A 24,867-nucleotide genomic window follows, 5' to 3' on the forward strand; every position below is an offset into this window, starting at 1 on the left:
GGTGTTAAAGAAGGAATAATCAAGAAAGCACACACTGGGCTCTAAGCTTATATTAAAAAACAAAACAAAACAAAACAAAAAAACAAATCATGGAGATGATGAAAATCTGACATGATGGGGAAGTTTCATTATTTTTTTTTGCCCTCTATTCAGTTTGATTTTCATGAAAAATTCAGATCTAAGAAGAAAATCTGAGTTCATATCTACACAGATAATAACCAGAAACTGGCTAGTCATAGTCTAAGTGTAGCTTTTACTCCATGTAGACGAGGGTGGTCTGTCTACACTGTAATAGGATTGCGCTGATGGATGGGATGATGTTGCCGCTGTATAGATAGACAATGGCCCGAAATCTGTGGTTAGCCTTGCCCTTGGAACCGCTTTCCTCTCCTCTCCCATCTGTTAGTTTCTGTGGGAAAGTGTTGAGTTCCACGTTGTTGAGAAGAGGAGCAGCAAAGTCTAGGGGGATCTGCTAGAGGTGAAGTGGGTGGAGCAGATTTAATGTGCCAGACAAAATGCTGCTGGTCTCCAGACTGCTGAGAGCTGTTTGAAAGTCTGCATGCTGGGAGATCTTATCCAGATACCGTTAGAGGACGTGCAACATATTTGAAGAAAGGTAACACTACAGGGGGGAAAACCATCTCCACTGATACCAGGGGCCATCGCCTGGACCACGCTTTACCCACTGCAAGTGTTCAGTGTCATCTGGCACCTTGAGTAACTAATGACATGTCAGACGAGATGCTCCATGAAGACCACATGTCCATAGTTGCCCAAGTGAAAAAAGAAAATCAATGTATCACTTTGTAATGTTGGCCAAATCCTTTTGTCTAGTGGGTAGGCTTGGGGGAAGAAGGAATGGAGGCGGACTGCAGGAAGGATTGACTTCAAAATGCATACTAGCGTTTCCGTTATTTGGAAAGATCTGAAAGAAGACCCTCGGTGCTCTGTGTGGATGCTGGTTCCGTTCCTGACGGATTTTCAGTGGTAACAGGAGACCACAGTAAGCAATGGAGCAGGGTGGGGGATAGAAAATGCAAGCTGCTTACTGGCCTGTAGCCCCTCCTCTGCAGTTGTTTTCCATTAAATTCCAACTGTGTTTACAATTAACTGATTTACATATAAAACCAAGGCTCAACAGTGGTTGGAACTGTGATTAAAAGTTGTAAATGTTATATAGTTTGACAATGTAAAATAACAATGATATGATTTTGTACATAGGGAAGGGAGTGACTATAAGAAAATATGCAAGTGAACAAGTTTTCTTACATTTTACAGCAGGGTTCCGGTCATGTCTAAAGGTGGCATCTGCAGTTAAAACAGTAATACCCCCAGCTTTTTAATTTTTTATGTTAGCTTTTTGAAACAAATATCTCTTGCTATAAATAAGCATCTCTGTCAAGATCATCAACCTCTAAGTTTAAAATTATATTTCCAAATATTTTGTGACATTTATAAAACTATTTTGATTTCTCTACTGATTCTTCTATATACTTATAGAGATATATGGAATTATATTCATCAAATAATAACAAAGATGATTTCTGAGGGATACATATAGGTAATTAAAAAATTCTTTGGACTTTTTTGTTTAACTTTTTTGTGAGTCCACATAATGTTTATACGAGATAGATATTTGCATAGACAGTTGGGCTTATCTATCTCCCTTTCACTTTATTTTTTTCTTTCAGAGATTTAACAATTAATTCTTACAAAATTGGATTCATTATGGCACATTGAACTTCCCTGTTGGCTAGATACCATTATTATAGGAGAAAGTCTTAAGCTATAAATCAAACTATTGAGACAAAACTCACAAAACAGCTCGCAGCTTTGTAGCACTTCACCTCATTCTTGTTGGGGTAACTATTCCCTCCCATAGTACTTGGCATGGAAGCTCTTGGGTTAATGTTTAGAATTTTCTGTTTAGTGAAGTTCCAATAGCTAGTTTTAATTATCCCAATGCCAAAGCCCCAAATGAGATTCCCCAGGTATGTAGGGAGTGTTATTTCTCTTTCCTTTGCACTGACAACCAGTTTATCTGCTGAATGATAATAGGTAAAAGAATGAAGGGAAATATTCTGAAATTTCTAGAATAATGCACCTGAATAAAATACAAATTTGCTCATTTATTTCACTTGTCACACTAACTGCCCAGCATGCTGTAAGCAAGACATTTAGTAGACTAACCCAGGCTTTCTTCTTCAATTAAGTGTGATTTTTCTTAAGAAACTTGACAAAATGTTATGTTATTCATTTGTTAAAGAAAGATACTTGCCTAGCAGACTCCTAGAATGTCACACATATTCCATAATTGTTGTCAGTAAATGAATTATTTACATTCACTGTAAATAATTTAATGCATTAATGCTTCTTTGTATGAAAGTATTTGAAATTTCTAAAATGCCTCCTCATCTTCTTTTCAAACTTCCTCTCCAACCCTTAAAATAAGTTACTCTCTGTCATTTGAAGAGAATTGGGTGAATTTTCATTGCATTTTTCACACTCCACTTTCTATTTTGTAGAGTGACTTGTGTCTGTCTCCGGGACTGGATTATGGTTTATTGGAAGGCAGAAACTATGCTTCACTTATCTTTGTTTCCCTGCCCATCCACTGTGACTCAGTACTTCCCCCCGGAAGCTCAGTACCCAGGTCGGCGATTGTTGAATTGCGGAGATGAGTAGACTGATAGAAATAACTTCTCCTGGGGTCATCCTGTGTACGCCACTGGTTCCCTCGTCTACTTTCCTTAAATGCTGCAGTTGTTGGAAGCATTGGTGAAGACTGCTTTTAGCATGCTCCTGTGTGTGTGAATATACTCCAGCATGTTCGTGGAAAAATAGAATCAGAAAGTAAGCTTATTTTGATGCAAAACATTTTTGAAATCCATGCACAGCTCTTCATAGTATGTACTTTCCATTAACTCTTTGAAGATGGTCTCATCTGTGTGGGTTTCAATGTTCTTTGCACCAAAGCCATACTTTATAACTCCATTTCCCACCAGCTTTTTGAAGCCCCCTTGTTAAAGAAACATCATCCTAACAGGAAAATGTATGTAATTCATGTTTTAAGAGTATCTATGCAAGTAGCTGAGACCTATAAACACTCAGAAGGGTGAATAAAATAGCTAGAATTCATGTGCTTCACTGGGTCATTTTAGCCATAACCGCAGGGCTGCAAACATCTGCACAAGACGTACAAAATTCAGCCTGGTAGATGACTGATCCTGAGTAGTCAGACATTGGGTATCATGTCATTCACACATCTGGTTGATATGATTAAACTTCTCCCATTTACCCAGATGGCTTTAACAATAGATAAAGCATGGAGACTTTTCCACGTTGTACATGGTTCTTGGTGTCGCAGAATTCAGCTTTTGTGCTGTTCTTTCCCCCCACCCCCCTTCTCGCTATTGCCTGGATCTCATTAGAAACCATTAGTAATGTAATACTAAACCTATGGAATCTTAAACATGCTTTTAAAATCCTGTGGAATAAAGATGTCTCCTACCAAACCAAAAATGCAGTGGGAATAGACAAAGTTACATTTCTTTAAGAAGAAAAAAAAATGACTCATTTCATAGTTTCCAAACTGTTTTGACTGAAGCTTCTCAAAATAAACTTTCTGCAATAGGCAGCCTTTGAAGTCTGACTTTGAAAAAAATTAATTTCTCAAAGATATAATTCTATCCTTTTTGGGTGTTCATGTACTTTTTTTGCAGATTAACTTGCTTTTATTTCAACCAGTGAGTGACATGCCATTAAATAGGCTTCTGACTAAGAGAGAAAAGTATGTTTGAAGTGGTCTTAACTCCTACATAACCCAAATATAGAGAGCACAAAAATGACCACAAAAATAGAATTTCCAGAAGGGGCTTTTGGGCCATTGAAAATAACAAACCAGTTTACGTGTCATGAGAGGGAAGACAGGAGTGTACTTGAACCTGGGAGTGATATTCTTGATTCAGGCACTGGTTCTTAGGCGAGGCAACGTTTCCTAATGTCTCACAGTCTTGAACCTTCGTCCTTGAAGGGGTAATTCAAGTTTCAGAGCTTCCACACTGCCATTTGTTTGGGGTGGCAATTTGCCATTGACTTGCCTCTGGGTTCATTTTTACTTTTCCAGCTGAGGGACTCAAAGGTGGTCATTTATTAAGTCCAGGTCTACGCATGACCAGTGCAATGACTGGTTTTCAATCAAAACTTTCCAAATAATCTAGACAATCAGTTTTTGTGCAACTGACCAGATTGATTTAAGACATCAGTTACTTGTATTCAAATGAGAATGAATGGAGTAACTGCTTAACTGGATGAGATTCTCTCTCTCTCTCTCTCTTTCTCTCTCTCTCTCTCTCCTCTCTCCTCTCTCCTCTCTCCTCTCTCTCTCTCTCTCTCTCTTCTCCTTCTCTCTTTCTTCCTTTTTTTTAAACAAGGATTTCCCCTTGGAGTGGCAGAGTTAAAATCCACATTCTGGTTCCAACTCTTTCACCTCCGTTTGATACTTGACCCATTGCTTTGCCTTTTAAGCCTCAATGTTCTCTTTAAAAAGCAGAGAAACAGCACACGCCTCTTGGTTTGTTTGGAACATTAATGTGCTGTGCATTTGACACACTCTTGGCATACCACACATAAAGTTTTCCCAGTTTTCCTCAGTTGTGCTGTCTACTGCTGTCTTCATTTTCCATTGTGATGGTAACTTCTGAACAAAAGAATGGAGGGAAAACTTGCTCCTCCATTCAGCTGTTAAAACTATTAGAAACTGAAGTACCCCTCACTCGGGCAGACTTGAGCTCTAGGGCCTGATGTCTCAGATAAGGGCAAGAAGAGACTATTGTTTGAATTTGCATTTTTTCCCTGAGATTTTTTTTTAAAAACCCGATTTTTCTTCAGAGGCCCCTTTAAATCTATCATCCGATACTATCTCAAAACTTCTCTCAAACTTATATGTGTTTTAAGCCTGGTACCAGCTTTTAAGTAACATATTCCCGGCGTTTGCTACCCATCATGACCTGAAACTATTATTTCAAAACATTAGGACTTAGATAAAGTGGGGGAGACCTGAGGAATGGGGAAGAGCCAGAGGAACACACATTTGTAAGAGAACAGGCAAGTTGAACCGAAGATGGAAGGGACCACACATTCCCATAGACCTGCGTTGCAGCTCTGTTGGTCTCATTCTAGCACATAGACTTCCTAAGAGGGTGTTAATTACCTATCTGAAAGCACATTTTGTTGGTGCTATAGAAATTTAAGTTTAGATTTCCTCTTTCAGAGTATTTAATTTGGTAAGTGGTTAGGGTATTTCAGGATCTTTAAAGTAGGGGAGCCTGCTTTGTGCACAGCAGCGGGTTAAGCCACCACCCGTGAAGCCAGCATCCCCTTTGAGTGTCATGTTCAAGTCCTGGCTGTTCCTCTGTTGATCCAGCTTCCTGCTAATGCGCCTGGGAAGCAGTGGAAGATGGCCTGAGTACATGGGCCTCTGCCACCTGCTGGGGGATCCAGACGGAGTTCCAGGACCCTGGCTTCAGTCTGGACCAGCTAGACCATCAGGGAGTGAACGAGAGTGTGAAAGATCTCGCTCTCTCTGTAACTCTTTCAAATAAATAAATTAATTTTTTAAAAAATTAAGTATTATAAAATTTCTAAGCACTAAAGATGACTGAGAAAATTGGCATGTTCCCTGTCTGTATAACAATAATTTCAAAGTCTAACTTTAAAATTTGAAAAAATTTTTGAGAAAATTTGATGTATATTCTTTTAAAAAAACTGTGAAACCTCCCCTTTTAGTGAAATCATTTAGAGTTGTTGGTTTGCACAAAATGCAGAATTATTTGATTATGGATAATATAAAGGCCATATTTACACAATAACCCAAGGTCATTCTAAACTTACAATTAAAAATTACCTTGGCCCTTCCTGCAGATTAATGTCCCAAGTGATTTATTGGTCATTAGTCTCTTATTTCTGGATGTTACAATTGCAAGGGTTTGGGTTAGGGTCAGGGATGGAGTTAAGGGACCTGTTTCCCAGAATGCCCTGAGCAGGCTGGGGTATGTTGGAGAGACAGAAGTGCGTGTTTCTGGATCCCACCAGAATTTCACTGTTGCCACCTTAGTTCAGGCTTCATGAATCTCCAAACTCCTTCCACACCTCTAGTTTTAATACTTCCGCATCCATCTCACTCTGTTTTCCCCCCAAACTCCCATCTATATCAGACATCTTAGTCCCCACTGTTTGCTCCAAAGAAGAAGGTATGAAACTGACATGCGAGGACTGAAGGGAGTTTTACTCACTCCCCCGGCCCTCCGGGCCACGCTGTCCACTGTGCTCACCCCTGAACCAGACAGCCCTGTCTTCTGCCTGGCTGACTGGCCATCTCCTCCTGTCTCAAATAGCCTCTCTCCTCCCCTCGAGGTCTTAACCCTTGAAGTGCCAGTCTGCATTCTGGGGCTTTTGCTGAACATGCAGCCCACGCAATCAACAATGAGCAGAGCTTTGCCAGCTCCCTCTTGACTCACTGAAGGTCGAGGAGACCGAGGCCTACCTATGGGGCTCGTGAGTTGGCCGAGAGCATGCCACTGGTTAAGAGTGGCACCAGGGCCTCATGTGGAATGGATCTCTTTATACCACGACTTTTCACACACGGCAGCCGTTGCCTGAGTTACCTAAACACCACAGTCACCAACATCTTCCCATATATTTGGTACTGTGGCTTCATAAGTGTGTCACCTGGGTATGCCCACATTCTTCTTGGATTACTCTTTCATTTTAGGTCGAAATAAAATGGTTGAGGTCCAACTCAATACTTCTGAGACTCTTCCAGAAAGTGGGATGCCCACGTTCTTCTGTGACCTCTTGTTCTAAATTCCTACCCCCCTTTGACTGCCTCAGTCCAGTCTCCATCAGCTTTGTCCTGAACATGGCAAAGCTCCTTTTCTCTTGATTCTCGCAAAGTTGCTGCCTTTAATAGACTCTGATGGGTGATTTACGGTAATAATATAGGGACATCACAGTGTAGCCCATACTGGATCTTGGGTTAACATTAGATATTTTAATTTGAGAAAATAAAACAGCTCTTGGCCTTAATTCTTTCCCTAGCGATTCGGGGGGATGAACAAGACCATTTACCTTCCCAAACACCGAGCAAGGTTAAGATGTTTATGTAAATAAAATGACTATCTGCCCTAAGTTTGTGCCTTGGGTCACACTAAGAAGTAACAGGAGTTTTAATGTTAGTTTTTCTCTTGCTCGGCCCAGTTGAATTCTTTTTTTAAAAGTTTTTAAAAATTATTTGAAAGGTAGAATGGCAGAGAGAGGGAGAGGAGGAGACAGAGACATCTTTCATCTGCTGTTTCATTCCCCCAAATGGCCACAACAGCCAAATCTGGGTCAGACCACGGCTGGGAGCCTGGAACTGCACTGGTGTCTCCCATGTGGGTGGCGGGGACCCGAGCACTTGGGCCGGCATCTGCTGCTTCTCAGGCGCATCCGCTGGGAGCCGAGTCAGAAGCAGAGCAGCCGGGACTTGAACCAGAGCTCCCGGGTGCAGCGCGGCGTCACAAGCGATGGTTCAGCCCACCGCACCACAGTTGAATTCTTAAGCAGATCTCCCTTCCTCCCTGACCAGGGCACATTTCAGGAGTCAACGGACACATTTTCCCCTTTCAACTTCTATATAGATGGTTGGGACCATGAATCTGGCACAACTGCGCAGAAGTAGGAAATTGGAATTAGCTGACATTTACTGGGCGTTTTCTTATATCAGGTACCCTTCTGCTGTATGCTGCCTCTTTTACGTCCCACAACAACCATGCAAGGTTGATCTTTCCAGCCTTTTTAAAAGAGATTTATTTAGGGGCCAGCGTTGTGGCATAGCAGGCTAAGCTTCCACCTGCGATGCCAGCATCCTATATGGGTGCTGATTGGAGTCCTGGCTGCTCCTCTTCTGATCTAGCTCCCCACTAATGCAGAAGATGGCTTGAGTGTTTGGGTCCCTGCTGCACACGTGAGAGAGCCAGAAGACGCTCCTGGCTCCTGGCTTCAGCTGGGCCCAGGCACAGCTGCTGAGACTATCTGGGGAGTGAACCAGAGGATGAAAGATCTCTTTGTCTCTCCCTCTCTCTGTCATGCTTCCTTTCAAACAAACTAAATGAACCCCCCCCCCCCCAAAAAAAAAAAAGGAAGGGAGAGAGAGAAAGAGAGGGTAAGGCTGAAGTCAGGAGCCAGGAACTTCATCTGGGTCTCCCATGTAGGTGTCAGGGGCCCAAGTCTGGGCTACCATTTGCTGTCTTCCTACGCACATTAGCAGGGAGCTGGATTGGAAGCGGAGGGGCTGGGACTGTTGCTCTGATATGGGATGCCAGCATCACAAATGGTGGCTTAATCCCCTGTGCCCCCATGCCAGTACCTCTCTCCCACTTTTTAACAGCAAAATTACCTGTTGGCCAAAAGCAGCCTGCAAGTAACAGACGGATCCAGAATTCAAACCCAGGTCTGATTTTAAAATCATTGTCTGTCCAAGTGGCCGTATCAATGATGTAGGCAAAGGAAGGATGTATGAGCCAGAGAAACAGGACTGGGAAGGGACGTGGGGGAGCCCTCGTGGGGAAATAGTCCAGGCAGAATCCTCAGCTTGGAAGACTGCTGACTGTCTTTATGGGAAGAGAGAGAGTGCTCTTGTGGATCGTGGTGATGTTTCACATCTGTCTGAGAACGGGGAACAAGAAGGAGCAGCAGTAAGAGGCAGAGACACTACCTGGGGGAGGAGATGGGGGGTCCAGGAGTTCTGGGATTCAGACGCGGAAGGTGGATTTCCTTCCACCTGTGCTTCTGTTGAAAGCTACTGGGTTTTGCACAGACTTGGAGCCCCTCCTGCAGAATCGGAGCTGGGTATCCCCAGTCACTCGTTCTTTCTAACCCAAGAAGGACAGCACGCTCAACAAACTATCCTCAAGTGCCTTTTTGGGCGGCTTCTGTTTATTCCTCTTGCCTGTGAGTGGGCAAAGGGGGCAGGTGTCTGGTTTTTGTTACCGCAAAGTACAGCTACAGTTTCCTTAGTGTGAACAGATAAGCACCGCATCTGAACTGAAGTTGCGGAACGTCTAAACAGAAGGCTCTGTGGCACTTTTCTTACCAAAAACTTGTTACGCTTGGCAATCCCCGCTGTGTCCCAGTCAAATGTTCTCTTAGCCATATTAGGTTATATGGAAAGAAGCCAGCGCTGTGGCCGGTGTGTGAGCAGGTCCAATGCACTCAGGCAGGTTTTAAAAGGAATAGAGACAAATGTGGCCCAGAGTAGATTTTGAAATATGGCTGGACAGAAAAATAAAATCTCTCCAATCAGAAAAGAGTTAGGAATAGCAGCTGAGACCAAGCTAAGTTGTAAGCTGGAAGGTTACGATATTTGGGATTTGGGTATTTGTGTGTTTCCTATTGAAAGGCAGTATGTATGTATGTATGTATGTATTTTTAACAATGCAAAATATTTATTCCAACTTAGTTATTTTGTGTAGTTTCCCCCTCAACAGACTTGTGATAACCACATCTTTTAAGTCTATAAATAATGTTATCAAAATCTTAAACTTTGAAATCTCAAAAAAATGTCTATTTTAAAATCCACCCTGAGAATCAAGGCTGCAAGAAGAACACATTCCCTATATCCAAATATTTTACAGCTGTACCCAAAAAGAAAAACAACAAAACCACAAATGCTTGGTTAAGGGCAAAAGTTACCCGAGGAGCCAAAAATAAAATGAAGTACCCAAATTACTGGCATTAATTTAATACAATGGTAACGTCAGCAGTCACTGTGTCATTGACAATGGTCGCTTCCGCACAGGGGTGAGTACCCCAGGGCTGGTGGTAGAAGCTGTTGCTACAGACCAAGGTCGTCTCTGCATCTCTGCACGGCCCCTCCCACCTGTCCATCATCCCGTATACACTGGGTGTGTCTGTACACTTATATTTTAAAAGTCTTTCCCCTCCACCCTGCCCACAGACTCCTTTTTATTAAGCAGATAACATGGAAGAACAACAAAAGCTGAACAAGCCAATCACTTCCTCTTTGGGTTACGGTTGTTTCTCTTGTGCCTGAAGAATTCAATAACAACCCAAGGAAAAGAAAAGAATGATTTCTCTTGTAAACGCACAAGCTGAGCTTGTTGGGTCGGGTATGGCTGTGAGAATTTTATAGGGCTACTTCCAGGCGCCGTCGTCTGATGTTTCACTGCTGCTGGTTTCCACGTCTGAGTCCTCAAACTCTGCTTTGCCGGTGCTTCTCCTGGGGGGAGAGCAGTCAGCCTTCAGTCTTCGGAACTCACTCTTCCTGTCGGTGGTTCGTTCGGTGGATCAACTTGGTCAGAGGAGAGGCGCGGACCTCAGTGGGAGGGGTAGGGCTGGAGGGACTCTGTTAGGGAGACTTGAGAGCTGCAGCACCAGCCAGTACCACTGGCTTAGTCAGAGACTGGACTGCGAAAAGCAGATTCCCAGCTAGAGGAATGGGATCCTGATTTGTGTTCCATTCCGCTAGCTTTCCGTTGGTTCACCCCCCAAATGGCCACTGCGGCCGGCGCACTGCGGCCGGTGCGCTGCGGCCGGTGCGCTGGTCTCCCATGGGGTGCAGGGCCCAAGACTTGGGCCATTCTCCACTGCACTCCCTGGCCACAGCAGAGAGCTGGACTGGAAGAGGAGCAATCGGGACAGAATCCGGCGCCCCAACCGGGACTAGAACCTGGGGTGCCAGCGCCACAGGTGGAGGATTAGCCTAGTGAGCCACAGTGCCAGTCAGGAACCAACTTCTTGCAGACACTTGGAACCATGGCTGATGCTTTCTTCCTATTTGCATAGTGAGATTCCGATTAGGTGAACGCAGAGAGAAGGCAGCAACAGGCTCCTCTCTGGAAATGTTTTCTGATGTCGGCTAACATCTTGGAAGGCTGCTTGGCACCAGGTGGGTTTTCCCACACTCCAGAAAGGGTCCCCGTAGGTCTGCATGGCTGATTCTGTTTGCCAGCTTCTGGATTCAAAGAAGGAAAATCTTCCCTTCAGATTGTAATGTTTCCGCCTTGTCTTCTTTCTTTCCTTCCCTACTCTCTGTTGGAGGCTTTCCCTGAAAGGCACAGCCTCTCCGGGTTGTGCAGGCTGGCGTTGCAGGGTCTACGGGTCCCTGCTCCACTCTACGACACCGCCTCACAGCGTCGTGATAACCTTGGGAAGAGCCATGCCAACCAGATGTGCTCCCTGTGGTTCCAGCGTATGCTCCTTTAGAGACACCAGAGTCCACAGAATCAGGGCGGAACAGGGAGGGCTGGGGCAGGAGTCTAGTCCATAGGGATCCATTGTTTAAAAAGCCATCACGGCCGGCGCCGCGGCTCACTAGGCTAATCATCCACCTTGCGGCGCCGGCACACCGGGTTCTAGTCCCGGTCAGGGCGCTGGATTCTGTCCCGGTTGCCCCTCTTCCAGGCCAGCTCTCTGCTGTGGCCAGGGAGTGCAGTGGAGGATGGCCCAAGTGCTTGGGCCCTGCACCCCATGGGAGACCAGGAGAAGCACCTGGCTCCTGCCTTTGGATCAGTGCGGTGCGCCGGCCGCAGCGGCCATTGGAGGGTGAACCAACAGCAAAAGGAAGACCTTTCTCTCTGTCTCTCTCTCTCACTGTCCACTCTGCCTGCCAAAAAAAAAAAAAAAAAAAAAAGCCATCAGAGGAATCGCGTGGATGGCGGCTTACTCCAGGATGTCCTCTGGGTTTTTCAAAGGTGGCTGTGGGTGGTGTAGCTGACTGCGCTGTTGTGAAATTGAGCCAAGCAGGAACAAAGTCGTGCTGAGCCATTTAGGTCCAGTGTTTCTTTTTAGCAAGGGGAGGCATCCAACCTCACGGCCGGGATCCCAGAGTGCAACCTCTGTGGTCTTGTTTCCCCGAACTCCTTGAGTCTGCCAGCGGGATCTCCCACAAGGTTTTCTGGTGAAAAAGGGGCTTAAGTAGCCTGGCCAGCAGCACGCCTTGTGATGACACTGAGAAAAAGCCAGGCTCGGCGTGGATCGCTCTCAGCGCCCCCATTGCTCATCTTACACTGTCTAGTTTCTGACACGAGGGGAACATAAAAAGTATTTGTTACATTTAAAAAGGGGGGGAGGGGAAAGAGCTATGCCTACGTTCATCTCATTCAGCTTCCTTGAGTAATGGCACTATGACATCGCTTAAATAGGTAATACCCGGGCATTTGCACAGTGCGCGCAAACACCGTTCATAACAAGGTCATAGCTAGAGACAGGTAGGCTCATGTGTGTGGGCAAACACTGTTAAGGTGATAAATGAAAAACAAAACATGAAAGCACTACAAAAGTTCTTCTGAGTAGTCAACCCCAGTGGCCAAACATCCACGTGACAAAGCCCCCAAAACACAACTCTGGTTATCCTCACCCGACTACTAAACATTGTGCAGAGATGTATTTAGGATTGTCTTAAGGACATAAGAAATCCTGTTTATGAAATTAAAAAAAAAATCAGACAGGAAGTTGATATGCTTTTCCCTCCACGGAATAACAGTTTTCAAGGCAAATTTCTTGGTATAAAGCTCTTAAATGTATATTCTATTTCTTTGGTCTTCATAAATTCTGAGCACAATTCAGACAAGTAGAAAGAGAGGAGTAAGGGATAGTCAAGGAGAAAGACAGCTCCCAAATGAGGCTTGCTTCTCTTCCTCGTTCTATATTTTACTTGCTCTGTTCTTTCCTCCAAAACGAATCCAGCTACTGGAAGGTGATTCGAGGAATCACTTTTTATGTTGGATCCATTTCAGCCATCAAAAAGCCCACACAAACCCACCACTCTTCCCAAACTCTGAGGGCACATTCTCCTGGTTTGGAATCCTGGAATGGAGAGGCAAAGACGATCGGCAGTATCAATTGATTCAAAGCTCAGCCAACCTTAGCACCGATATGGGGGATGAAATCAGAACAAAACTTAGACAATGACCCCAGGACTCTCCACTCTTGTTCTTATTGGTCTCTCGGGTTAGAAGACTAGCCTTTGGTGGGGTTGGGGAGAGTGTTGGGGCCAAGCAGGCTGAGTCGCTGCTCAGGTAGCTCTCATCAGAGTGTATAGGTCAAGTCCCAGCTAGTCTTCTTCCCATCTAGCTTCCTACTAACACATCCAAGGGTGAACCCAAGTACTTGAGTTCCTGCCACCCACCTGGGAGATCGTAATGCATTTCCTGGGTCCTGGGCTGGGTTTGGTCTACCTATAGCATTTGGGGAATGAAACAGTGGTTAGAGGATCTCTCTCTCACCTTCAAATAAAAAATAAATAAATAAATCTTTTGAAAATAAAGAACATGAGCATCTGAGCTCTGGATCTATACGATTCTGGGTAATTCTGGACACTGGACTTGACTTCATTTCTTGTCGAATGAAGGTGACATGCTATCTGTTTTACAGAGTGTTTATGAGAATCAAATGAGATAATGCATGATTCAACTGTTACAATGGGATGTATATTTACATGCCTTCCATATGTTTGCTTTCAAACTACAACTTTTGGAGTAAAGTTGTAGCAGCAAATAAAAGAACTTTTAGCTCTTCTCCAGGTTTCTTTGGTGCAGGTATCTCCTCTTCAGCCAGACTTACTGTATTCTGCTTTGACAACAAATATTCATCCACGTATTCATTTACCTATTCAGTGTATCGAGCACTTAGCAAGTGCTAAGATCATAATATCCTCTTTGCAAATGGATAAACTCATAAAGCCTTCTTATCCTTAGACACATTTTGGAAATATTTTTGAGTTTGTTGATCACTCATTCATTCCATATATGTTTGTTAAGTGACTGCTACATGGCAGCCAACCACAAAGCTCTGAGGAATCAGTAGAAAACCAGACAGATAAGTCCTCATGGAGCTTTCCCTATCAGGGGAAAGCTGAGCATTAAATAAGTACCCAAATATAAATATCGTTAGGAACTGTGGTTAGCCATGAGGATAAATAATAGAGACCTATAAAAGAAAACATGAGGGTAAAAATTTCAAAAATCGGTATGTCTAATGCAGCAATTTCTAATTTACTTTATCTTGGCAACCAATGGAAAGGATCCTTGAAACCATCATCATCTGTCTTGTCACTGTGCTCTAACCCCAAATCAGTACATGCAGGGAACTGCAATTGCCACTCCAACTTTGACCCTGTGGGTTTAAGGAAAGAGAGGAATTATTCAAGTAAAAAGTATAGGAGTGTTATTAGGTAGGGGTGTAGAAGTCGTTTGAGACTTAGAGAACAGCATGCCCCAGGCTCCATGACCTCAAAGAGTTGAATCCATGCACAATATTGGAAGAAATGCAATGCAGGGGAATCACGAGAGAGAACAGCACAAGAGGAAGCTGGAGAGGTAGGCGGAGCCAGATCACACACTTGCTGTTGTAGCTCCTGGGGGCAACCTGGGTCTGCATGCTGGGTGCACTGTGCGGCTACTGAAATGTTTTGAGCAGGTGATTGTTTAGAGACCCCCCAGAAGATTAGAACAGAGAGCCAACCCTTGGGAGGCTCAGGGCATGGGCTAGATGACAGGATGGTGTCTTGGATTAGAGCCACAGCGAACGTCATGAAGATAAAGGGACCATTTTGAGAAAGTGTCTGCAGGGGGAATCATGTGGACTTGGGAGTTCACGAATATGGGGTGGGTGGGATGGATGGGGAGAGGAAGGAAGTCTTGGAGTGACTGCCAGGTCTGAAGCTTAAGGAGCCCAGTGAGTGCTGATGGCATTTGCTGAAACAGGAAAACAAAATTTGGAGAGCATAGACTGTGTTCAATTTGATTTTGTTTGCTGAAAGAAAAGGGAGCAGTGCTGGAAGTTTTCATCTGTTGTAGGGAAGGAACAGAAGTACAAAATAACCCGCATCTTCGGAATGCTTGCTGTCCAAATGTCAGCGCCGTGGCTGGGGTTTCCTGAGCAGGTTTTCCCAGCCCTCCGGAGGGTCTGCTTTGATGCCGAGAGGCGTCTCACTCCGAGGATGCAACACTCCTCTCCTTTCCTCCATGTGTGTCCCTCTAGAAGGTACTTCCAGAAGTACATGAAGATAGAATCAAAAGATGAGTTAGGGTGGGGGAGTTGCAAGTGTGATGCAGTGGAGAAGCCGCCACTGCATCCCACACAGGGTGCAGGGTTTGAGTCCTGGCTCTTCTCTGATTCCAGCTTCCTGCCAATGCTCACCCCGGGAAGGCAGCAGGTGACTGCCACCCACATGGGAGACCTGGATTGAATTTCAGGCTCCTGGCTTTGGCCTGATGCACTCCTGGCTGTTACAGGCATTTAGGGAATGAATCAGCAGTTGGAAGATCTTTCTTTGTCTGTCTGCCTCAGTTTCTCTTTCTTTCAAATAAGATGAAAGCAATTTATTTAATTAAACAAGTTTATTTTGGTGCAAAAAACCATTAAAAGCCACATATAAAAGCTCTCATAAAATGGTTCATGGAAAATGTATAAAAAAGCTATGCATGGATTTCAGCTTTTTTGTACCAAAACAAAACTACTTTTTAATTCCATTTTCCATGAATTTTTTGAAGTACTCTCATATGATGTGCTTGATTTTACTAATTTAACTTAGTATACCTTTAATTAGTTCATTTATCAAGATTCAAGTTGGTCAATGTTAAAAATCAGGCTTTTTTTTTTTTTTTTTTTTGACAGGCAGAGTGGACAGTGAGAGAGAGAGACAGAGAGAAAGGTCTTCCTTTGCTGTTGGTTCACCCTCCAATGGCCGCCACGGCCGGCGCACCGCGCTGATCCTATGGCAGGAGCCAGGAGCCAGGTGCTTTTCCTGGTCTCCCATGGGGTGCAGGGCCCAAGCACCTGGGCCATCCTCCACTGCACTCCCTGGCCACAGCAGAGAGCTGGCCTGGAAGAGGGGCAACCGGGACAGAATCCGGCGCCCCAACCGGGACTAGAACCCGATGTGCCGGCGCCGCTAGGCGGAGGATTAGCCTAGTGAGCCGCAGCGCCGGCCAAAAATCAGGCTTTTAAGACAACTTTGTCCCCTCTGGGAGCTTCTGTCATCTTGAGCCTGAGCGGATGATCTTGGAAGTCCTTGCCATTTTGTCTTCCTGCTATTTGCTATAATTCAATGATGAGTATTTTGGTGTCATTGCAATAATGTTCCTGTTTCTTCAGATGGTTCTTTGGAAATGAGAAGCCTTCACAGAAAGAAAATGTAATCGGTTTCATTCCCCCTGAGTGTCAAAGATGGAACCCTAAGCCTTCTATATTACTCAGCAATTAGAAGAAATGAGATCTAGAGTTAACAGTGCCATGGCAGCATTACTTATCATAGCCTGGACTTGAACTCGCGATGCTGCAGGATGGTGGAGTGATGGCGTGGATGGTAGAGTCGTGAATCGAGTGAAAGGGTGGCATAGAGAAAATGTGTGTGATGATGAAAGAAAAGCTTGAGTGTGTAACATGTTAAATCTGCTTTTAAAACACAGTCATTGGCCCGTGCCATGGCTCAATAGGCTAATCCTCCGCCTTGCGGCGCCGGCACACCGGGTTCTAGTCCCGGTCGGGGCGCCGGATTCTGTCCCAGTTGCCCCTCTTCCAGGCCAGCTCTCTGCTGTGGCCCGGGAGTGCAGTGGAGGATGGCCCAAGTGCTTGGGCCCTGCACCCGCATGAGAGACCAGGAGAAGCACCTGGCTCCTGGCTTCGGATCAGCACGGTGCGCCGGCCACAGCGCGCCAGCCACGGCGGCCATTGGAGGGTGAACCAACGGCAAAAGGAAGACCTTTCTCTCTGTCTCTCTCTCTCACTGTCCACTCTGCCTGTCAAAAAAAAAAAAAAAAAAAAAAGTCTAGAGGCATCGTTTATTTAGTTATCGCATCACTACTCAGAAACTGCCATGTTCTCAAAGCGATGTGAGGCACTGGGGATCTAACAATGAACCTGATATAAATTGTTTAATATTTGTTTTCCCATGAGAGTGTTAGCTCTGTGAGGGCAGGGCTTTTGCCTTTCCCCTTCTCTGCTGTAACCTTAGCAACTTCCATTTAATAACTGGACATAGAATCCCAAGCTGGACTGACTTTTTGGCTCATGGGACAGGAAGAGTCTGCAGAAAATGACTTAGATGAGGAATGATATTCTGAAAAAAGACCCGCTTAGAGGAATGCATCTAATGAAATCTTCCATTTAAGAAAGATGCCTAGAATACAATGGAAGGAGAGGCAGGTTTACAGGGATATTTTTGAATATGTCCTAATATTTTAAAAAGTAAATTACATGAAATCCTGCGTTTCTGATGACTCATCTCCTTAGTTAGAGCACTGTGATTGGGGTTCCACATGGAGAGCCCCGTGGAGGTCCCCCATAGCTTGAGAGAGATCTAGTGTGATCTTCACTACTCTGAGGTTAAGCCTCATAAAGTGCTCATCGTGTGTTATGTGCTCCTGCTATGGGATCACTACAAAAACTGGCCAAACTGTAAGGGCCACAGAGAAACAATTAGCCTGTGATAGCAGTTAGGAATCAAGCGGCGCAGGGATTCGATGTTTGAAAACAGATGTAGTGAGTGACTTGCCCTAAAATACAAAATAACCGGCTCCTGCGAGATTGGTTGGTTGTTGAGTGACCCAACAGAGGCAGGATGGTGTTCTGCAGAGGGCAGATTTGGGGGCCCGGCTCTTCCCACCGTTAGCTGAGAAGCCCTGGGTAAGCCACCTAACCTTTCTAGGCCTTTTTAGGCCCAATTTTATAAGATGTTACCAACGATACTTGTCGAACCATTTGAGAAAAGGAATGTGACAGCTCTGTTTACTATCAAAGCACTGTTTATTTGTATTCCTAACCGGTCTGTGATACCACTAGTCACTTGGAAATCAGCCCACCAATGGCTGACCTCATTGATGATAGAAACATAATTGCCCTGTGACCAACCCACTCCATCCCTACCAAGCATTCCAGACATTTCAGCCCAGGAACGAGGTCCATGGGAAAAAGTCAAAAGGAAACTGATCAGAGGAATTCCACTGGCCCTTCCCAGGGCCCTGCGGACAAAATGGTCCCCTGGGCATTGTTTTGTTGTTCTATTTGCTGATGTCCACAGCTTCCTAGACACTCGCAGATGGATATCTATGATGATGAACGGGCGGAGTGCATGTGATGCCTAACCGATTTCTAGTGCAGGGGTCTCTGTATCTCAGCCACGGGACTACAGCTTGCACTGGCTTCTCTTTCAGTCATGCAACTAGATGAAGCCCAGATGCAGAGTTATCATATCTACTAGCGAATTGTTTAGGGGCCACACACACTGCTGGTTTGGCCTTTTGTTACATGTGTAGAACAAGGTGATCCCAACTTGTGATCTGAGCTCTGTGTCCTACTGCTGTCCAGAAGCCTTATGACCGTGTTTTCTGGTTGCGACCGACTGAGCTCAAAGCTTGGGTTAGGTCTTAGTGTACAATTCTGTGTTGAAGGAGAGGGTGGGTGGTGCCAATTGCTTGCAAGGTGAAGAAGCCCAAGGGTACCATTCTGCATTGTTTTTCTTTTTTTCCCCTTGTCTTAAGCAATAGGCCATAAAAGAACTATAATATATGGCCCTGTCCGTGGACACTTAAATCTCAATCGATGGCATAAAGTAGCACTATCAAAAGATTTAAGAATATTTTGATCACACAAGAACATATTCCACAATAGGAACACGGTAATCAACTCACTAAGGTTTCCCTGAATTGAAAAGCTCTGCTGATACGTAGGCTCAGTTAGAAAGGACTGCGTCAGGATACCCTGGTGTGTCTCTCTGAATATCCCAAACTCCTAAGTACCAGCCTCACGGATGAGAATGTCCAGATTAACTGAGTCTCGGAGCGACCGTGGTTCAGTTTAGCTACATCGCTAAAAGACTGTACCTATGCTGTGTGCCCGAGGCTGTGCTAAATTCACAGGCGAAAGAGGAATGATGCTTAGCCGATTTCCCATCCCTCCTGCCTATCACATCTCCTCCTCCTTGCCTTTTCGGTAACGGGGATTTTAAGTGTTGCAGCTGCTTCTCGCTCCATCATCCTGTTTGCTTAGGAAGGCACACAGGTAGAGGAAGACCAAGAAGACCAGAACCCTGACAATGGTAACAGAGTTACAGGTGCCTTGCAGGCAGGGCGAGAAGCATCCGCACTTCTTAATAACGACCATGATAATAATGGTCCTGGTGATGATGGTGATGAAGATGATGGCGATGATGCCGGCGATGCTGATGATAAGAGAAACAACTGCCCCTGTGCCTCCACAACCTTTGGAGTTCTTGACATTCACACAATGTCTTTCTTGACATGCGGGTCCTACAACAAATTCCAGCTACAGGTATACCATGACTCAGTGTAGAAAAATATTCTATTCCCCTCCCCACCCCCTGAGGAGTCCATGGCTCATATATTTGTAGCTATGGGAAGCTTATCAAACACTGACATCAGCAACTTTCCCATGAGAAATCCAGAAATTCCATAAGTCCATAAATGACTCTCTCTCTCTTACTGGCTTCAGACAAGTAGAGAACTTTTCATAAAGCTTAAAAATAAACCTCTGACTTGCGCCCTGTTGTGGAGACATTCTTATTCATTCCCTGATCAGAAATTAGCTTGCCCTCGTTCTTTTATGAACAATTGAAAGATCGTGTCTGATGCAAAAGCAGCACAGATGAGTCTTAATGAAATGATTGCCCAAGAGAGAAACGGGAGAGGCTGTCTCAGGACAGCCAAGCTCTGATGTGACCTTGCTCTGTTCTAGAAAGGAATAATTTCTTCTTCATTCTCGCACAAAATTGGCCCCTCTGAGAACATACAGCTAAGCTGGGCACAGCTTCTGTGTTCTCTGATATTTTAAGAATGCAGCCAAATATCTCCACCTAGCATTGCTGCTCCCGGACACCTGATGGTGCAGAAATAAGCGAAGGTTTGAGCCAGGCCACTTTCTAGATGCACAGTCTCAAAGGAAGAGGAAGAGAAGGCCGGCACCGCGGCTCACTAGGCTAATCCTCCGCCTTGCGGCGCCGGCACGCCGGGTTCTAGTCCTGGTCGGGGCGCCGGATTCTGTCCCGGTTGCTCCTCTTCCAGGCCAGCTCTCTGCTGAGGCCCGGGAGTGCAGTGGAGGATGGCCCAAGTGCTTGGGCCCTGCACCCCATGGGAGACCAGGAGAAGCACCTGGCTCCTGGCTTTGGATCAGTGCGATGCACCGGCCGTGGCGGCCATTGGAGGGTGAACCAACGGCAAAAGGAAGACCTTTCTCTCTGTCTCTCTCTCTCTCACTATCCACTCTGCCTGTCAAAAATAAATAAATAAATAAATGAAAATAGAAAAAATAAAAATGAGAAAGAGGAAGAGAACAGAGCTAGTGCTGGGGCGTGGGAGAACGCTTAGAGTGTGCTAGGCTCAGTACTGGATGCTTTGTATGTTACCTCATTCATTCACTCATTCACTCATTCACTCATTCACCCAAGAACATTTTCTGAGATACATGTTTCATGGTAGGGAATATGCTGAATGCTTGCGATAGAATTGTTGGTGAGACCGTGCCCTTGTTACAAAGGGGCCCATGGTCATACAGCCGCATCCACTGTGGCAACCCCTGGAGAGGCATGAGCAAAACACAGCAAGGCTCAGAGAGGGAAAACCTTTCAATGAACTTATTATTACCCTCACGTTAAAATTGCAGTAATTGGGGCCAGCACTGTGGGGTAGCGGGTAAAGCCACCGCCTGCAGTGCCAGCATCCCATATGGGCGCTGGTTCAAGACCCGGCAGCTCCACTTCCAATCCAACTTTCTGCTATGGCCTGGGAAAGCAGTGGAAGATGGCCTAAGTCCTTGGACCCCTGCACCTGCATGGGAGACCCAGAAGCAGCTCCTAACTTCAGATAGGCACAGCTCCAGATGTTGCGGCCTACAGATGGAAAATCTGAACCAACAGATGGAAATATCTCTCTTTCTCTCTGCCTCTCTGTAACTCTGCCTTTCAAATAAATAAATACTTTAAAAATTAAAATTCCAATAACTGATAGCCAGAAAAGAATGTCCCTAAGATCTTACCTCTAGGGAGTGTGAAATTCTGTATGACGCCACAGCCTGTCTTCACCCACCACCCACAGTGCTTTCAAGGGAAAGACCTCTGTCTGATCCAACTGAATGATTTAGAGCTTTGTGATCCAGTATGACTGTTGCAGAATACCAGAAGAATGCTCGCTTTCGCGGAATAACTGACTTTTTCTTTAATTCATAAACATAATCCTTAAGGCCAGTGCTGCGGCGTAGTGAGTTAAGCCAGCGGCTCCAGCATCCCATATGGATGCCCATTCTTATCCAGGCTGCTCTGATCCCATCCAGCTCTCTGCTTATGGGCCTGGGAAAGCAACAGAGGGTGGACCAAGTGCTTGGGCCCCTGTACCTACGTGGGAGACCTGGAAGAAGCTCCACTCCTGGCTTCGGTCTGGCCCAGCCCTGGCCCTTGTAGCCATTTGGGGAGTGAACCTTTGGTTGGAAGATCTCTCTCTCTCTGCCTCTCCCTGTCTCTGTAACTCTGCCTTTCAAATACATAAATCTTTAGTTTGATTTTATTTTTTTTATTTTTATTTTTTTGACAGGCAGAGTGGACAGTGAGAGAGAGAGACAGAGAGAAAGGTCTTCCTTTTTGCCGTTGGTTCACCCTCCAATGGCCGCCGTGGCCGGCGCACCGCGCTGATCCGATGGCAGGAGCCAGGTGCTTATCCTGGTCTCCCATGGGGTGCAGGGCCCAAGCACTTGGGCCATCCTCCACTGCACTCCCTGGCCACAGCAGAGAGCTGGCCTGGAAGAGGGGCAACCGGGACAGAATCCGGCGCCCCAACCCGGACTAGAACCCGGGGTGCTGGAGCCGCAGGTGGAGGATTAGCCTAGTGAGCCACGGTGCCGGCCTACATAAATAAATCTTAAAAAAAAAAATCATCCTCAGTTTTTCCACCCTATTGGTCAGTTTGGTAGCTAAATTCCTAACATATTATGCTATTTTTAAAAAGATTTATTTTTTTATTTGAAAGGCAGAGTTACAGAGAGGCAAAGAGAGAAGGGTCTTCCATCTGTCGGTTCACTCCCAAGATGGCTGCAACAGCTAGAGCTGCACCTATCTGAAGCCAGGAGCCAGGAGCTTCTTCCGGGTCTCCCACATGGGTGCAGGGGCCCAAGGACTTGGGCCATCTTCCACTGCTTTCCCAGGCCATAGCAGAGAGCTGGATCAGAAGTGGAACAGCCAGGATTTGAACCAGCAATCATGTGGGATGCTGGCATGGAGGCAGCAGCTTTACCCACTCTACCACAGCGCCAGCCCCATATTATCCTGTTAATACACTGAATATAGATGTGTATACAAATATCTGTAGCTGTTTCCATAAAAATAAGTCCATAGTGACCTAAAAATGCATTCCATGAAAATCAAGAGATTCTCACGCAAGCATAAAATTGCACACTGAAACACGAGTGTACTGTAAACAAATTCTCCTGAAACAAAAACAAACATTTAAATGGAAACACAGCAAGGCACAAAGCACAAAGCACACCTTGTTTAAGGCATTGACGCCCCGAGGAGCTGCTAGAGACAGGTTGGGGAAGGTGGGCCGGGGACCACGAATAGGAGAAGCGGTGGAGAATAACAGAGGGGGTGAGAGAGACCGAAGTCTGTGGCACCTCAGGATGATAAGCAGTCCCTGTATTTGAATCGCTTCAGCATGGGCCACTTGCAAAAACAGTCAATATTTCCATTCTGAGATAGCGTAAGTCAAAACATACGTGCGGAAAGTTCACCAAGTCAGTGGTAAATACTGCGTGTTGACTTTTAATTTAGAAATAACTGGCCAAATCCCAGCCTCGCTGACTGCTATCTTTCCCTCGCAGAGTACATTGATTTGAATTGCCTTATTGATTTCTTTCATTGTTATTATCTTATTTTCCTGCTGGCGCAATGTATGATCGGAGACACAGAACCATCGTAGTTCTGTACATTTTGAGCTCATGAATGCCCTTTCGTTGTCATCTTTCCAGGTTGATTCTTCATCTTTTTCTATTGTGTGCTCTATAAATAGGATGTTTAATTTTTTAATTTCTATTTATCTGACAAGTAGAGAGACAGAGAGAGGGAAACAGAGATCTGGTTCAGTCCCCAAATGCCTGAAACGAGTAATGACTGGGCCAGGCCAAAACCAGGTGCCCAGACCTTAATCCAGGCCTCCCACGTGGGGAGCAGGGGCCCAAATACTTGAGACATCACCTGATGCCCCCCAGGGTGCACAGTAGTAGACAGCTAGAATCAGAAACAGAACCAGAGTTCTACCGCAGGCACCCACTATGGGATCCGGGCATCCCAAGCAGTATCTTACCCACTGCACAAAATCCCTCTGTTCGTATAAATATTCTTTTTTTAAGTTCATTTTTTAAAGATTCATTTATGTATTTGAGAGGCAGAGTCACAGACAGAGGGAGGGAGAGAGAGAGAAATGTCTTCCATCTGCTGATTCACTCCCCAAGTGGCTGCAACGGCCAGAGCTGGGCCTAACGAAGCCAGGAGCTTCTTCCAGGTCTCCCATGTGGAAGCAGGGGACCAAACACCCGAACCATCGTCCACTGTTTTCCCAGGCCATAAGCAGACAGCTGGATCAGAAGAGGAGCAGCCAGGACACAAACTGGTGCCCATATGGGATGCCAGCTCCTTAGGAGGAGGCCTAACCCGTTATGCCACAGCACCAGCCCCATAAATACTCTTTTAATGAAGTGTAACAAACAGAGGGGAACACAAACTGCAATTTCACAGCGTGGTGAATTTTACGGAATGAGTAGAGCCGTGGTAGTCAGCATCCAGAATCTTCCTAGAGCCCCGAGAGCCTGCCTCATACCCCTGCAGAGGGCGCTGTGCCAAGCACCATCACAGGCCCCGGGATAATCATTATTTCAATTTCCAACAACAAGTATTTGTCGTGTCTGAGTTTGAATTTTAAGTTTGTGGAATCCAATAGTAATTTTTTGGTGTCTTCTTTAAAAAAAAAAGATGTTTTTTTATTGGGTACCAGAGGTATGGTTACAATTACGTAGTCCAACACAAAAATCCATGGGCGATCTCGGTGTCTTCTTTAATATTGTGAGTTTGATTGTCTAGGAAAAACCTGTATCCTTGTAAATGCCATACATTGTTTCATTGCCTACCACACCTTAGCCATTCTGCCACTGACATTGAGGTGATTTTGCAGTTTGTGGCTATTACAAATAGTGCTGCTCTTGGCACTCTAGGGTGTGTCTCCTGATGAATACGTACATGGAGCCCTGTGTGTGCATGCCTAAGAGTGAGATTTCTTCATCACGAGATACTCAGATACTCAGTGTTGGTACATACTGCCAAATATTTTTCCCAACGGATTTTGCCAATCTACATTTGCACAACAGTGCATGGAATTCCAGTTCTTCACCAACATGTTCAATTATTGGACTTTTAGATTTCAGTTATTCTAGGAGTGTGTTGTTTTAGTTCATTAGGGTTTTATTTTGAATTTTTTGCATGACTAAACACTTGTTCATATCTTATTGGTCATTTTAATATCCTCCTTTGTGAAGTACCTGTTGAAATGTTAACCTACTTTCCTGTTGAATTATCTGTCATTTTGTAATTGACTTGTGAAGATTCTTTTCTATTCTAGATGGACATTCGTTGTCAGATACATGCTTTGCTCATTCTTTTTTCTCAAACTCTGGCTTCACCTTTCTGTCTTTTCATGGTTGAATTACCTGCCATTTTCATATTGATTTGTAAAAAATTCTTTATATATTCTATATACACATTCTTTTTTTTAAGATTTATTTATTTGACAGGCACAGTTGAAGACAGGGGAA

The 24,867-nt window shown here is 45.0% G+C and overlaps 1 protein-coding gene and 1 pseudogene across 10 annotated transcripts in view; one reads left to right on the plus strand and one right to left on the minus strand.

Moving 5' to 3' along the window:
- CALD1 (caldesmon 1) overlaps positions 1–24,867 on the plus strand; it is a 192,202-nt gene that overhangs the window by 37,993 nt on the left and 129,342 nt on the right.
- On the minus strand, positions 10,758–13,482 carry LOC100341775 (vasculin-like protein 1 pseudogene; annotated as a pseudogene). Its single transcript, XR_016231161.1, has 2 exons — positions 11,687–13,482; positions 10,758–11,341 (listed from the first exon to the last, which is right to left on the minus strand). The product of XR_016231161.1 is annotated as a vasculin-like protein 1 pseudogene (transcript).

The sequence above is a fragment of the Oryctolagus cuniculus genome, chromosome 3 (genome assembly GCF_051225735.1).
Source record: "Oryctolagus cuniculus isolate XC-2025 breed Fujian yellow rabbit chromosome 3, ASM5122573v1, whole genome shotgun sequence".
Lineage (NCBI taxonomy): Eukaryota > Metazoa > Chordata > Mammalia > Lagomorpha > Leporidae > Oryctolagus > Oryctolagus cuniculus.